Here is a 12347-nt window from a genome sequence, read left to right as displayed (position 1 = left end):
AAATACTTTTTCAGTCACTGATCAAATCACTCTGGGATTCATCGGGGGATCACTCTGGACAAACCAACAAAAACTCATGTGCTACCTGAGATTCCAAGTACTTATGGCATTCAATCAAACTAACTACATTAGTTATATTAGGAAATGCTCTAGTCAAAATCTAAATTTTGTAACAAATAAAGATTTTTTGCTTTAGTCTCACACATAATGTGACATTTTAAAGTATTAGATATCATCTATTTTCAGCAACATGCAATGACAATCCTTTGTTCTTCGCCATGCAAAAACATTCTTAAAATTTGTACATTGTACATTTCACTATTATTATACACTCTAGGCATTCCTAGATTATACCATCTCGATCTTTAACATCTATCTTTCTTTCTGATTACATTTATGTCCCCAGCCCTCCTCCCTCTATCATTCTCACATGCAGCTTCATTCAATGTTTTAACATAATTACATTACAATTAGGTAGTATTGTGCTGTCCATTTCTGAGTTTTTGTATCCAGTCCTGTTGCACAGACCATATCCCTTCAGCTCCAATTACCCACTATCTTACCCTATTTCTATCTCCTGATGGTCTCTGTTACCAATGACATATTCCAAGTTTATTCACTAATGTCGGTTCATATCAGTGAGACCATACAGTATTTGTCCTTTAGTTTTTGGCTAGTCTCACTCAGCATAATATTCTCTAGGTCCATCCATGTTATTACATATTTCATAAGTTACTCTGTCTTAGAGCTGCATAATATTCCATCATATGTATATACCACAGTTTGTTTAGCCACTCGTCTGTTGATGGACATTTTGGTGTTTCCGTCTCTTTGCAATTGTAAATAATACTGTTATAAACATTGGTGGGCAAATGTCCATTTGTGTCTTTGCCCTTAAGTCCTTTGAGTAGATACCTAGCAATGGTATTGCTGGGTCGTATGGCAATTCTATATTCAGCTTTTTGAGGAACCGCCAAACTGCTTTCCACAGTGGTTGCACCATTTGACATTCCCACCAACAGTGGATAAGTGTGCCTCTTTCTCCACATCCTCTCCAGCACTTGTCATTTTCTGTTTTGTTGATAATGGCCATTCTGGTGGGTGTGAGATGACATCTCATTGTGGTTTTGATTTGCATTTCTCTAATGGCCAGGGACATTGAGCATCCCTTCATGTGCCTTTTGGCCATTTGTATTTCCTCTTCTGAGAGGTGTCTATTCAAGTCTTTTTCCCATTTTGTAATTGGATTGGCTGTCTTTTTTCTGTTGAGTTGAACAATCTATTTATAAATTCTGGATACTAGACTTTTATCTGATATGGTGTTTCCAAATATTGTCTCCATTGTGTAGGCTGTCTTTTTACTTTCTTGATGAAGTTCTTTGATGCACAAAAGTGTTTAATTTTGAGGAGCTCCCATTTATTTATTTCTTTCTTCAGTGCTCTTGCTTTAGGTGTACAATCTATAAAACCACCTCCAATTATAAGATTCATAAGATATCTCCCTACATTTTCCTCTAACTGTTTTATGGTCTTAGACCTAATGTTTAGATCTTTGATCCATTTTGAGTTAACTTTTGTATATGGTGTGAGATATGGGTCCTCTTTCATTCTTTTGCATATGGATATCCAGTTCTCTAGGCACCATTTATTGAAGAAACTGTTCTGTCCCAGGTGAGTTGGCTTGACTGCCTTATCAAAGATCAAATGTCCATAGATGAGAGGGTCTATATCTGAGCACTCTATTCAATTCCATTGGTCGATATATCTATCTTTATGCCAGTACCATGCTGTTTTGACTGTGGGTTCATAATATGCCTTAAAGTCAGGCAGCATGAGACCTCCAGCTTCTTTTTTTTCCCTCAAGATACTTTTAGCAATTCTGGGCACCCTGCCCTTTCAGATAAATTTGCTTATTGGTTTTTCTATTTCTGAAAAGTAAGTTGTTGGGATTTTGATTGGTATTGTGCTGAATCTGTAAATCAATTTAGGTGGAATTGACATCTTAACTATATTTAGTCTTCAAATCCATGAACATGGTATGCCCTTCCATCTCTTTAGGCCTTCTGTGATTTCTTTTAACAGTTTCTTGTAGCTTTCTTTGTATAGATCTTTTGTCTCTTTGGTTAAATTTATTCCTAAGTATTTTATTCTTTTAGTTGCAATTGTAAATGGAATTCGTTTCTTGATTTCCCCCTCAGCTTGTTCATTGCTAGTGTATAGAAACACTACAGATTTTTGAATGCTGATCTTGTAACCTGCCACTTTTGCTGTACTCATTTATTAGCTCTAGTAGTTTTGCTGTGGATTTTTCAGGGTTTTCAACATACAGTATCATATCATCTGTAAACAGTGATAGTTTTACTTCTTCCTTTCCAATTTTGATGCCTTGCATTTCTTTTTCTTGTCTAATTGCTCTGGCTAGAACTTCCAACACGATGTTGAATAACAGTGGTGATAGTGGATATCCTTGTCTTGTTCTTGATCTTAGGAGGAAAGTTTTCAATGTTTCCCCATTGAGGATGATATTAGCTGTGGGTTTTTCATATATTCCCTTTACAATTTTAAGGAAGTTCCCTTGTATTCCTATCCTTTGAAGTGTTTTCAACAGGAAAGGATATTGAATCTTGTCAAATGCCTTCTCTGCATCAGTTGAGGTGATCATGTGATTTTTCTGCTTTGGTTTGTTGATATGGTGTATTACATTAATTGATTTTCTTATGTCGAACCATCCTTGCATACCTGCAATGAATCTTACTTGGTCGTGATGTATAATTCTTTTAATGTGTTGCTGGATTCGATTTGCTAGAATTTTGTTGAGGATTTTTGCATCTATATTCATTAGAGAGATTGGTCTGTAGTTTTCTTTTTTTGTAATATCTTTGCCTGGTTTTGGTATGAGGGTGATGTTGGCTTCATAGAATGAATTAGGTAGCTTTCCCTCCACTTCAATTTTTTTGAAGAGTTTGAGCAGGGTTGGTACTAATTCTTTCTGGAATGTTTTTTAGAATTCACATGTGAAGCCGTCTGGTCCTGGACTTTTCTTTTTGGGAAGCTTTTGAATGACTGATTCAATTTCTTTACTTGTGATTGTTTTGTTGAGGTCATCTATTTCTTCTAGAGTCAAAGTTGGTTTTTCATGCCTTTCTAGGAACTTATCCATTTCATCTACATTGTTGTATTTATTAGCATAAAGTTGTTCATAGTATCCTGTTATTACCTCCTTTATTTCTGTGAGGTCAGTGATTATGTCTCCTCTTCCATTTCTGATCTTATTTATTTGCGTCCTCTCTCTTCTTCTTTTTGTCAATCTTGCTAAGGGCCCATCAATCTTGTTGATTTTCTCATAGAACCAACTTCTGGTCTTATTGATTTTCTCTATTGTTTTCATGTTTCAATTGCATTTATTTCTGCTCAAATCTCTGTTATTTCTTTCCTTTTGCTTGCTTTGGGGTTAGTTTGCTGTTCTTTCTCCAGTTTTCCAAGTGGACAGTTAATTCCCGAATTTTTGCCCTTTCTTCTTTTTTAATATAGGCATTTAGGGCAATTAATTTCCCACTTAGCACTGCCTTTGCTGTGTCCCATAGGTTTTGATATGTTGTGCTTTCATTTTCATTCACCTCAGGATATTTACTAATTTCTCTTGTAATTTCTTCCTTGACCCACTGGTTGTTTAAGAGTGTGTTGTTGAGCCTCCACGTATTTGTGAATTTTCTGGTCCTCTGCCTATTATTGATTTCCAACTTCATTCCTTTATGATCTGAGAAAGTGTTGTGTATGATTTCAATCTTTTTAAATTTGTTGAGGCTTGCTTTGTGACCTAGCATATGGTTTATCTTTGAGAATGATCCATGAGCACTTGAGAAAAAGGTGTATCCTGCTGTTGTGGGGTGTAATGTCCTATAAATGTCTGTTAAGTCTACCTCATTTATTGTAATATTCAAATTCTCTGTTTCTTTATTGATCTTCTGTCTAAATGTTCTGTCCATTGATGAGAGTGGGGAATTGAAGTCTCCAACTATTATGGTAGATGTGTCTACTTCCCTTTTCAGTATTTGCAGTGTATTCCTCACGTATTTTGGGGCATTCTGGTTCGGTGCATAAATATTTATGATTGTTATGTCTTCTTGTTGAATTGTTCCTTTTATTAGTAGGTAGTATCCTTCTCTGTCTCTTTTAGTTGTGTTACATTTGAAGTCTAATTTGTTGGATATTAGTATAGCTACTCCTGCTCTTTTCTGGTTGCTATTTGCATGAAATATCTTTTCCCAACCTTTCACTTTCAACCTATGCTTATCTTTGGGTCTAAGATGTGTTTCCTGTAGACAGCATATAGAAGGATCCTGTTTTTTAATCCATTCTGCCAGTCTATCTTTTTGATTGGGAAATTCAGTCCATTAACAGTTAGTGTTATTACTGTTTGGGTAATACTTTCCTCTACCATTTTGCCTTTTGTATTTTATATATCATATCTAATTTTCCTTCTTTCTACACTCTTCTCCACACCTCTCTTTTCTGTCTTTTCGTATCTGTCTCTTGTGCTCCCTTTAGTATTTCTTGCAGAGCTGGTCTCTTGGTCACAAATTCTCTCAGTGACTTTTTGTCTGAAAATGTTTTAATTTCTCCCTCATTTTTGAAGGACAATTTTGCTGAACATAGAATTCTTGGTTGGCAGTTTTTCTCTTTTAGTAATTTAAATATATCATCCCACTGTCTTCTTGCCTCCATGGTTTCTGCTGAGAAATCTACACATAGTCTTATTGGGTTTCCTTTGTATGTGATGGATTGTTTTTCTTTTGCTGCTTTCAAGATCTTCTCTTTCTCTTTGACCTCTGACATTCTAACTAGTAAGTGTCTTGGATAACGCCTATTTGGATCTATTCTCTTTGGGGTGTGCTGCACTTCTTGGATCTGTAATTTTGGGTCTTTCATAAGAGTTGGGAAATTTTCAGTGATAATTTCTTCCATTAGTTTTTCTCCTCCTTTTCCCTTCTCTTCTTCTTCTGGGGCACCCACAACACATATATTTGTGCGCTTCATATTATCATTCAATTCCCTGAGCCCCTGCTCAAATTTTTCCATTCTTTTCCCTATAGTTTCTGTTTCTTTTTGGATTTCAGATGTTCCATCCTCCAGTTCACTAATTCTAACCTCTGTCTCTTGAAATCTACCATCGTAGGTTTCCATTGTTTTTTTCATCTCTTCTACTGTATCTTTCTTCCCATAAGTTCTGTGATTTGTTTTTTCAGACTTTCCATTTCTTCTTTTTGTTCATCCCTTGCCTTCTTCATGTCATCCCTCAATTTATTGATTTGGTTTTTGAAGAGGTTTTCCATTTCTTTTCATATATTCAGAATTAGTTGTCTCAGCTCCTGTATCTCATTTGAACTATTGGTTTGTTCCTTTGACTGGGCCATATCTTCAATTTTCCTGGTGTGATTTGTTATTTTTATGGGTGTCTGGACATTTAATACCTTAATTAGTTTATTCCGGAGATTGCTTTCACTTATCTTACCTAGGGTTTTCTTGCTAGATGAGTTTGTTGTCTATCTGTTCATTGACCGTCAGTTCAGCTTTTTCTGGGCCTCTAGCTTAAGTTTTGTTTAACAGAGGGTAAATTTTCAGTTCTTATTTTCTTGTTTCTTTTCCTGCTTGTAAGATGCCTTTTCCCTCCCTACCCTTAGGAGGGTCTACATAGGTATTACAGACTCCAGCCAGGTTTTCCCAGACTAAGCTGGTCTCCTTTTGAGGGGAAGAAATCACCTGCATCAGTTTTCCCTGAGAGTGAGACCCAGCAGGTTGAAAGACTTTCCTGTAAACTCCCTGGCTCTGTTTTTATTATCTTGCCCAGTATGTGGTGCTTGTCTGCCTACAGGTCCCACCAGCAACAGATGTTTTTGCTCTTTAACTTTGGAAGGCTCTCCCTTCTGGGGGCATGGTGGAGACAGAGAAAGGTTGTAGGCTGGTTTTAATGGCGTCAAATTGCGAAGCCCTGGAATCTGAATTCCTTGAGAGAGGGATTCAACCTGAGTTGCGTTTCACCCCTCCCGTGGGGATGGTTCAGATGGGAGACAGCCCTGAAAGCAGCCTGTTTCTGCGTTTGGGGCAGTTTCAGCCTGTGTAATCCTGGTGCTGAGACCAGAGGCAACCAAGCCTCCATAGAAACAGCTGAAGAATGCTCTGTTTTGTCCCCTTTCCTCTTTTTCAGTTAGCCCAATAGGCGACTTCCACCTTGATCAGTTTTGCCTGAGCTGGGGGCCTATTTTTAGTAGACAGAATTTGTTTATTAATGCCGCTATTGGTGTTTGGTTGGACTCAGTCCCTGCTACTGTTGGAGATTCTTTCCTTTCCCTCTGGGAAGCCGCCTCTGGGGGAGGAGCACCAGCCACTGGCTGCCGCGGTTTGGGGAACTCACTTTTCTTGAGCCTCGCAGCCAGTCCAGCTGGTCCAGACTGGGGTACGCTGTGTGTCTGGTCTCTGTCATGTCTCCAGGAGCTATTCTGTACTGTTTCTGGTTATTTAGTAGTTGCTCTGGAGGATGAGTTAAAACGCATGCTCCTTACTAAGCCACCATCTTAGCCCCTCCCCCAGCCATGTTTCTTTTCATCTTGATTCAATATTGTAGGGTGGAAACTTTGGTTAGATTGTTTCCAAGAGATGTGAGACATTCAGTTGTGGGTGGGATCTTTTGATTGATTGTTTCCATGGATATGTGACACACCCTATTTGATTAGATGGAGATGTGACTCTGTCCATTCCAGGTGGGTCTTGATTAATTTCCTGGAGTCTTTTAACTGAGAAAACATTATGGAGGAAACTCAGATGATTGGAGAACATTTGCTAGAAATCCTACAGAAACTTATACGTTTAGAAATGCAAGGCCCCAAGGGATGCCAGGAGCTAAGAGAACAGGCAGAAAATAGACAGTTGCTGACAGCAACTAGAGAGAGCTGACAGGGAACAGACATTTGGAGATGCTTGGAATGGTAACAGAGAGATCAGGCAACTAGATATGGGCATTTGGAGACCCAGAGCCCAACAGACATCTCCATATGCCCTCCCATGAGATGCTGAGGAAGCCATAACACAGAGTTGTGTCCCAGAGATTTAAATGATTGCACACAGATGCTTAGGGAAGAAACCAGTGGCATATGAACCTGGAAGCAACAAACCAGGAGCAAGGACCAGCAGATGTCAGCCACATGACTTCCCATGTGATGGACATTGGCCTTCCTTGAGTTAAGGTGTCTTTCTCTGGATGTCTTAATTTAGACATTTTTATGGCCTTAGAACTGTAAACTTGAACCTTAGTAATTTCCCTTTATTAAAGTCATTCCATTTCTGATATATTGTATTTCTGGAAGCCTTAGTAAACAAAAGAACTCCCCTTAGACAACTGCAGATGTTATCAACCATAGATGCAATCATTGTGTTGATGATTTAAGTATGTGAAATGTCCTCACAGCAACAGATAAGCTAGTGCTTGCTTGATCAGACCACAGGGCACAATCACCTCACCAAGAAGAAGCTTGAACCTAGCTATCACAGATCACCCTTGTTCACTTAAAAGCTATACACATTACCTTAAACCTTTCTTAGTCTGTATATAGAAAACAACATTGTTTTTTTTTGTCTAAGAGTATTTAACTGTCCTGAATAGAACTGGAAATCCACTGAATCCCCCAGAATAGGGTGCAATTCCTTAGGTAACATTCACTCATATACTTGGCATCCTATAACTTACATACTATAATGTGAACAATACAACGTATACCATATGATAGAGGGTATAAGATACAGAGGAAACCAATGACCTTTCCTTCATGTACAAATGCAAACATACCAAAAACATAGCAAGGAAGAAAGAGTCATACAATTGCAGTCAATTTTTTCTGAAACCTGTCATATGATCTTAGTTCATATTTTTCACAACCTTCTTGAATACTCATTCCATTTTCCCTCAGAAAGCACCTCAACTGGTTCTGGTTCTTTGTCTGGTGGGGTATTAGCAGTTCTGCCTGAATTGGGTTGCTGTAGTTTTTCACTGACTTTAATCATGGGGCATGGTAATACTGAGAGATGCCCTATGGGATCTCCAATATTCTAGGACACTCTTCTTTACCACCATCATGTAGTTGAAGTTCTATTTTCCCTTAATAGTCAGGATGAATCACCTGGCCATTACATTAATACCTTTCTTTGCCTGTCGATTGAGGTACGAGAAGCCTAATGAGGTCAGGTGGCAGTCTTAAGTTCCAGTTCAAGGGAATCATTGTGTTTTCTGGTGGAATCACTCTTCCTTCTGAAACTAAGACCTGTTGACCAGCAGAGCTTAAGGTTGCAGGAAAGAAGGCCAAACTTTTCCTAGTGGATCTCTAAGAGTGATAGTGAGTGTTACAACTCCCATTTCCATGCCTCCATTCCTGGACCCGTGTATCCTGGTTATGGGAGAAACAGTGCCACACAGTGGATGCTGATTCAGAACACACACAGCCTCTTGGAGAACACTACCCCAGTCTAATTGGTATTGCCACCTAGTTGGTGTATTACTTGACTTATCAAAAGGCCATTCCACCATTCTATCAATCCAGCTGCTTCAGGATGATGGGGAACATGGGAAGACCAGAAAATTCCATTAGCATGTGCCCATTCTCACACTTTATTTCCTGTGAAGTTGTTTCCTTGATCAGCAGCAATGCAGGGTGGAATACAAGGAAAGTGGAGAAGGCATTATGTCAGCCAATGGGTGGTAGTTTGGGCAAAAGCATTACATGCAGAGGAGGCAAATTCATTTCAGAGCATATGTTGTTCAGTTAGAATAAATTGCTCTCCCTTCCATGATGAAAGTAGTTCACAGTAATCAACCTGCCACCAGGTAGCAGGCTGATCACCTTGGGGAATGGTGCCATATCAGAGGCTGAATGTGGGTCTCTGTTGCAGGCAAATTACTTCTGATATCTGCAGGAAACAGAGGAAATGGAAATTAGAACCATATGTTATGGACTGCATTGAGTTTGGCACTGCACTGTGAAATCCACAAGGAAAATTGGTATTTAATTTCTAGTGAAAGATAAACCTAAGTGTATGCATGACACTGATAATGGTATCATCTCCATTGGAGTAGACCCTTTCCTTTCCACTAAGTCATGGATACTTAGCAGCTCCAGAGATTCCCCAGATGCTATTGGTGCCTCATTTAATCTTTGTCCTGTTTATGAACCACAAAACTATTGGTCTGGGAACTGGACACAAGGGTTTATCATAGGAGAATGTGCAGCTGGTTTCCCCAGATGTGGAGTAAATGCAAAATGAAGTCTATGCATTGTAAAAGGGCAGAGCTGACTCCTGGCCATGAACTTTAAATGCCAAGGGGAATTGTTGCTTATTTCTTAGGCAAGCCTACCTGGGAAGATAAAGGAAAATCTGATCGTAGAGAACCATGGAGAAAGAAAATAAAATGTCTGCTAGAATATGAATGAGGCAGAGACTATGGCTTAAGATATTCAAAGAACTATAATGAGATGACTTTGAGTCCTGGACTTTGAGGCCATAGGAGAGCACTGATAAGGAAGTAAATTCGTGTGGGCACTCTTGATGTCCCACTCTGTGTAATGTCTTTTCTTCTTTATTCATCCTGTTATCGGTTACTAATCCTTCAAGACTCAACTCAGATATCATTTCTTCTAGGTCCTAACTCTTTTCTATCTTATTGGTAGTCACAGAATAATTATATGGAATTGAACATGTGTGTCTACAAATACTTATTAAAATTAAAAAATATCCTTTACATGAAGACAATGTATATAATACTTACAAATCACACTACTTAAAATAAAATTTGGGGTGCACAGGTGTTTCAGTGGTAGAATGCTCACCTTCCATAAGGAAGATCTGGGTTCAATTCCCAGACCATGTACCACCAATTAATTAATTAATTAAAATTGGGGGCAAGTAGGTGGAGAAAGGGCATTTTTAGGGCATGAAACTATTCTGTATGATACTAAAATGGTGTAAAAATGGCAGTATGAATTTGTTAAAATCAGTAGAACTGTACAATGGAAAAAATGATCCATAATGTAATACAGACTTTAGTATAATAAGGAGGTATCAATAATTATTTATTAATTGCAACAAATGTCCCACAATAATACAAGATGTTAATTAAAAGAACATCTGGGGGAAGGGGTATAGGGAATACTGTATTTTCTGCAAAGTTTACTTTAAACCAAAAACTCATCTAAAAGTAGTTTATTAAAACAATTAATAAATACATGCATATGTACATAAATCAATGGTAGTTTAAACCAGGGGTTTTGTTTGACAGATAAGGAGTTCTATTTCTCCATTGTTCTTCACTAGTTCTTTGATCATAACAGGTTGCTGAGTGTCTCTGAGTCTCACTTTACTTAGATATTACATGAAATGATCATGATTGAAAGAGTTGTGGAACAGACTTAAGTGCTAGCATGTCAAATTACTTTTATAGTGACTGCCACACAGTATGTAAACCCAAAATCACAGCCACCATTCTCCTTTCCTTGGTTTATGTTGCTAAACTTAAAGATGAAAATTAGCGGGAACTTCATAATAGAGAATGATGGTTACCCTGGTATTTAGATCACAACTTTATATATAACTGGTATTTACTGAATATTTGATAAACTGATTGAATTATGCATACTCTTTTCTGTGTTCACCATTTAAAAATGAATATTTTATTTTATATTATTTTAGACATACAGAAAAGTTGCAAATATACTACAGTGCTTCCATATACCCCAACCTGTTTCCCTTATTATTACCTATTATTGTCCTCTTACATTAATATGGCACATTTCTCACAACAGTTAGCCAATGCTGATACATTATTATCAATTAAATTTCATACTTTATTCAGGGTTCCTTAGTTTTGACCTTACATACTTTTTCGATTCCAGAATCCCATCTTGGATCCACTATACTTAGACACCTCTAGGCAGTGACCTTTTCTCAGACTTTTTGATGACCTTGATGGTATTAAGGATGAATAGACACACCTTTTGGAAATGATCAATCACCTAGGGATTTCTGATAGTTTTGTCATGATTACATTGAGTTATGGAGTTTAGGGAGGGAGACCACAGGGTGTCCATCTCTTCACAATACCTGAAGGATACATGCTGTCAACCTGTCGGCTCTGTGGAAGTTGATTTGATCACTTGGTTGAGGTTGTGTTTGCCAGGTTTCCCCACTGGAAGGCCCTCCTCTCCACCCCTGCCCTAGCCATTTCCCACACTCGAATCTACATACCTGCCATCCCATAAAGGGGAGAGTTATGCTCTAAGTCCCTGAAACATTTGGATCCACATAAATCATTTGGCATTGTTTTAACTGCTATATATATAGGAAATTTGTCTATTATACCCCATTTATTTATTTTTTTCCTTGAATCACATGTTTATATCAGTATGGACTCGGAGATATAAATTTTATAGTTTGGGTTAAATCCAACATTCTGCTATTTATAGTTTTTCTCAAGTTGTTCTAGCCTAGGCCTTTGAGACCTCTTTCACTTGGCTTCTGTGTCCTGTTGCTCATCCTAGAGTGGAAAATTTTAGTCATTATTGTGCATATATGTGCATGTGTTGTGTCCATAATTGATATGTTGCTGTGTGTATATGTATGTTCAATGTTTTCTTTTTTAGTTCTTTCTTACTTTTTGGCAGTAAAATATCCTCCAGCTCATCTTTTGTATTCTTTATCAAAACTCTAGAGTCAAACAAATGTCCAAAACCCTGTTTCCTTAATTGGACAATGGCTTAGGAAGCCATAATGTGTCCATGAACATGTACTGGTATTCTAGTAAAGAAATGTCTTAGGGCCCAATTCACAATGTCATTACAAAAATATTGGCTACCTATTATCCCATAATCTAAGAAGACAAATTGAAGATTAAGTTCCTTCTCACATCTGGCTCATGTTTCTTAATTAGGGGGGATGGGACACTAGGGAATGATCTTCCCCAGACTCAGATACTTTGCATCATTCATGCTAAATACTCCTCCAGGGAAAGTAAAAAAGAACCATTTCTCAGTTAAGATCTTGTGTCATTGTGGATTTGAGAAAGTATGGTATGAATCTGGGAACAACTTAGCTTGTCTTGTTTAGGTACATGAGAAACTACGCCACTCTGTGACATCAAAGATATACTGTTTCTAGATTCAACAGACAGCATTTTAGAAGCACATTTTCTTCTTATTTTAGTAAGTGGTTTCCAAATTACCTTGGGAATGAAGGAGAGCAACTGAACACTTCAACATCTGCACAAAAGTGTCAAGATTTTTATTGCAGAATAGCTTATTTGAATTTAT

The sequence above is a fragment of the Tamandua tetradactyla genome, chromosome 8 (assembly GCF_023851605.1).
Source record: "Tamandua tetradactyla isolate mTamTet1 chromosome 8, mTamTet1.pri, whole genome shotgun sequence".
Classification (NCBI taxonomy): Eukaryota; Metazoa; Chordata; class Mammalia; order Pilosa; family Myrmecophagidae; genus Tamandua; species Tamandua tetradactyla.
The sequence above is the reverse complement of the archived record's forward strand: the minus strand, read 5'-3'. Positions refer to the sequence as shown.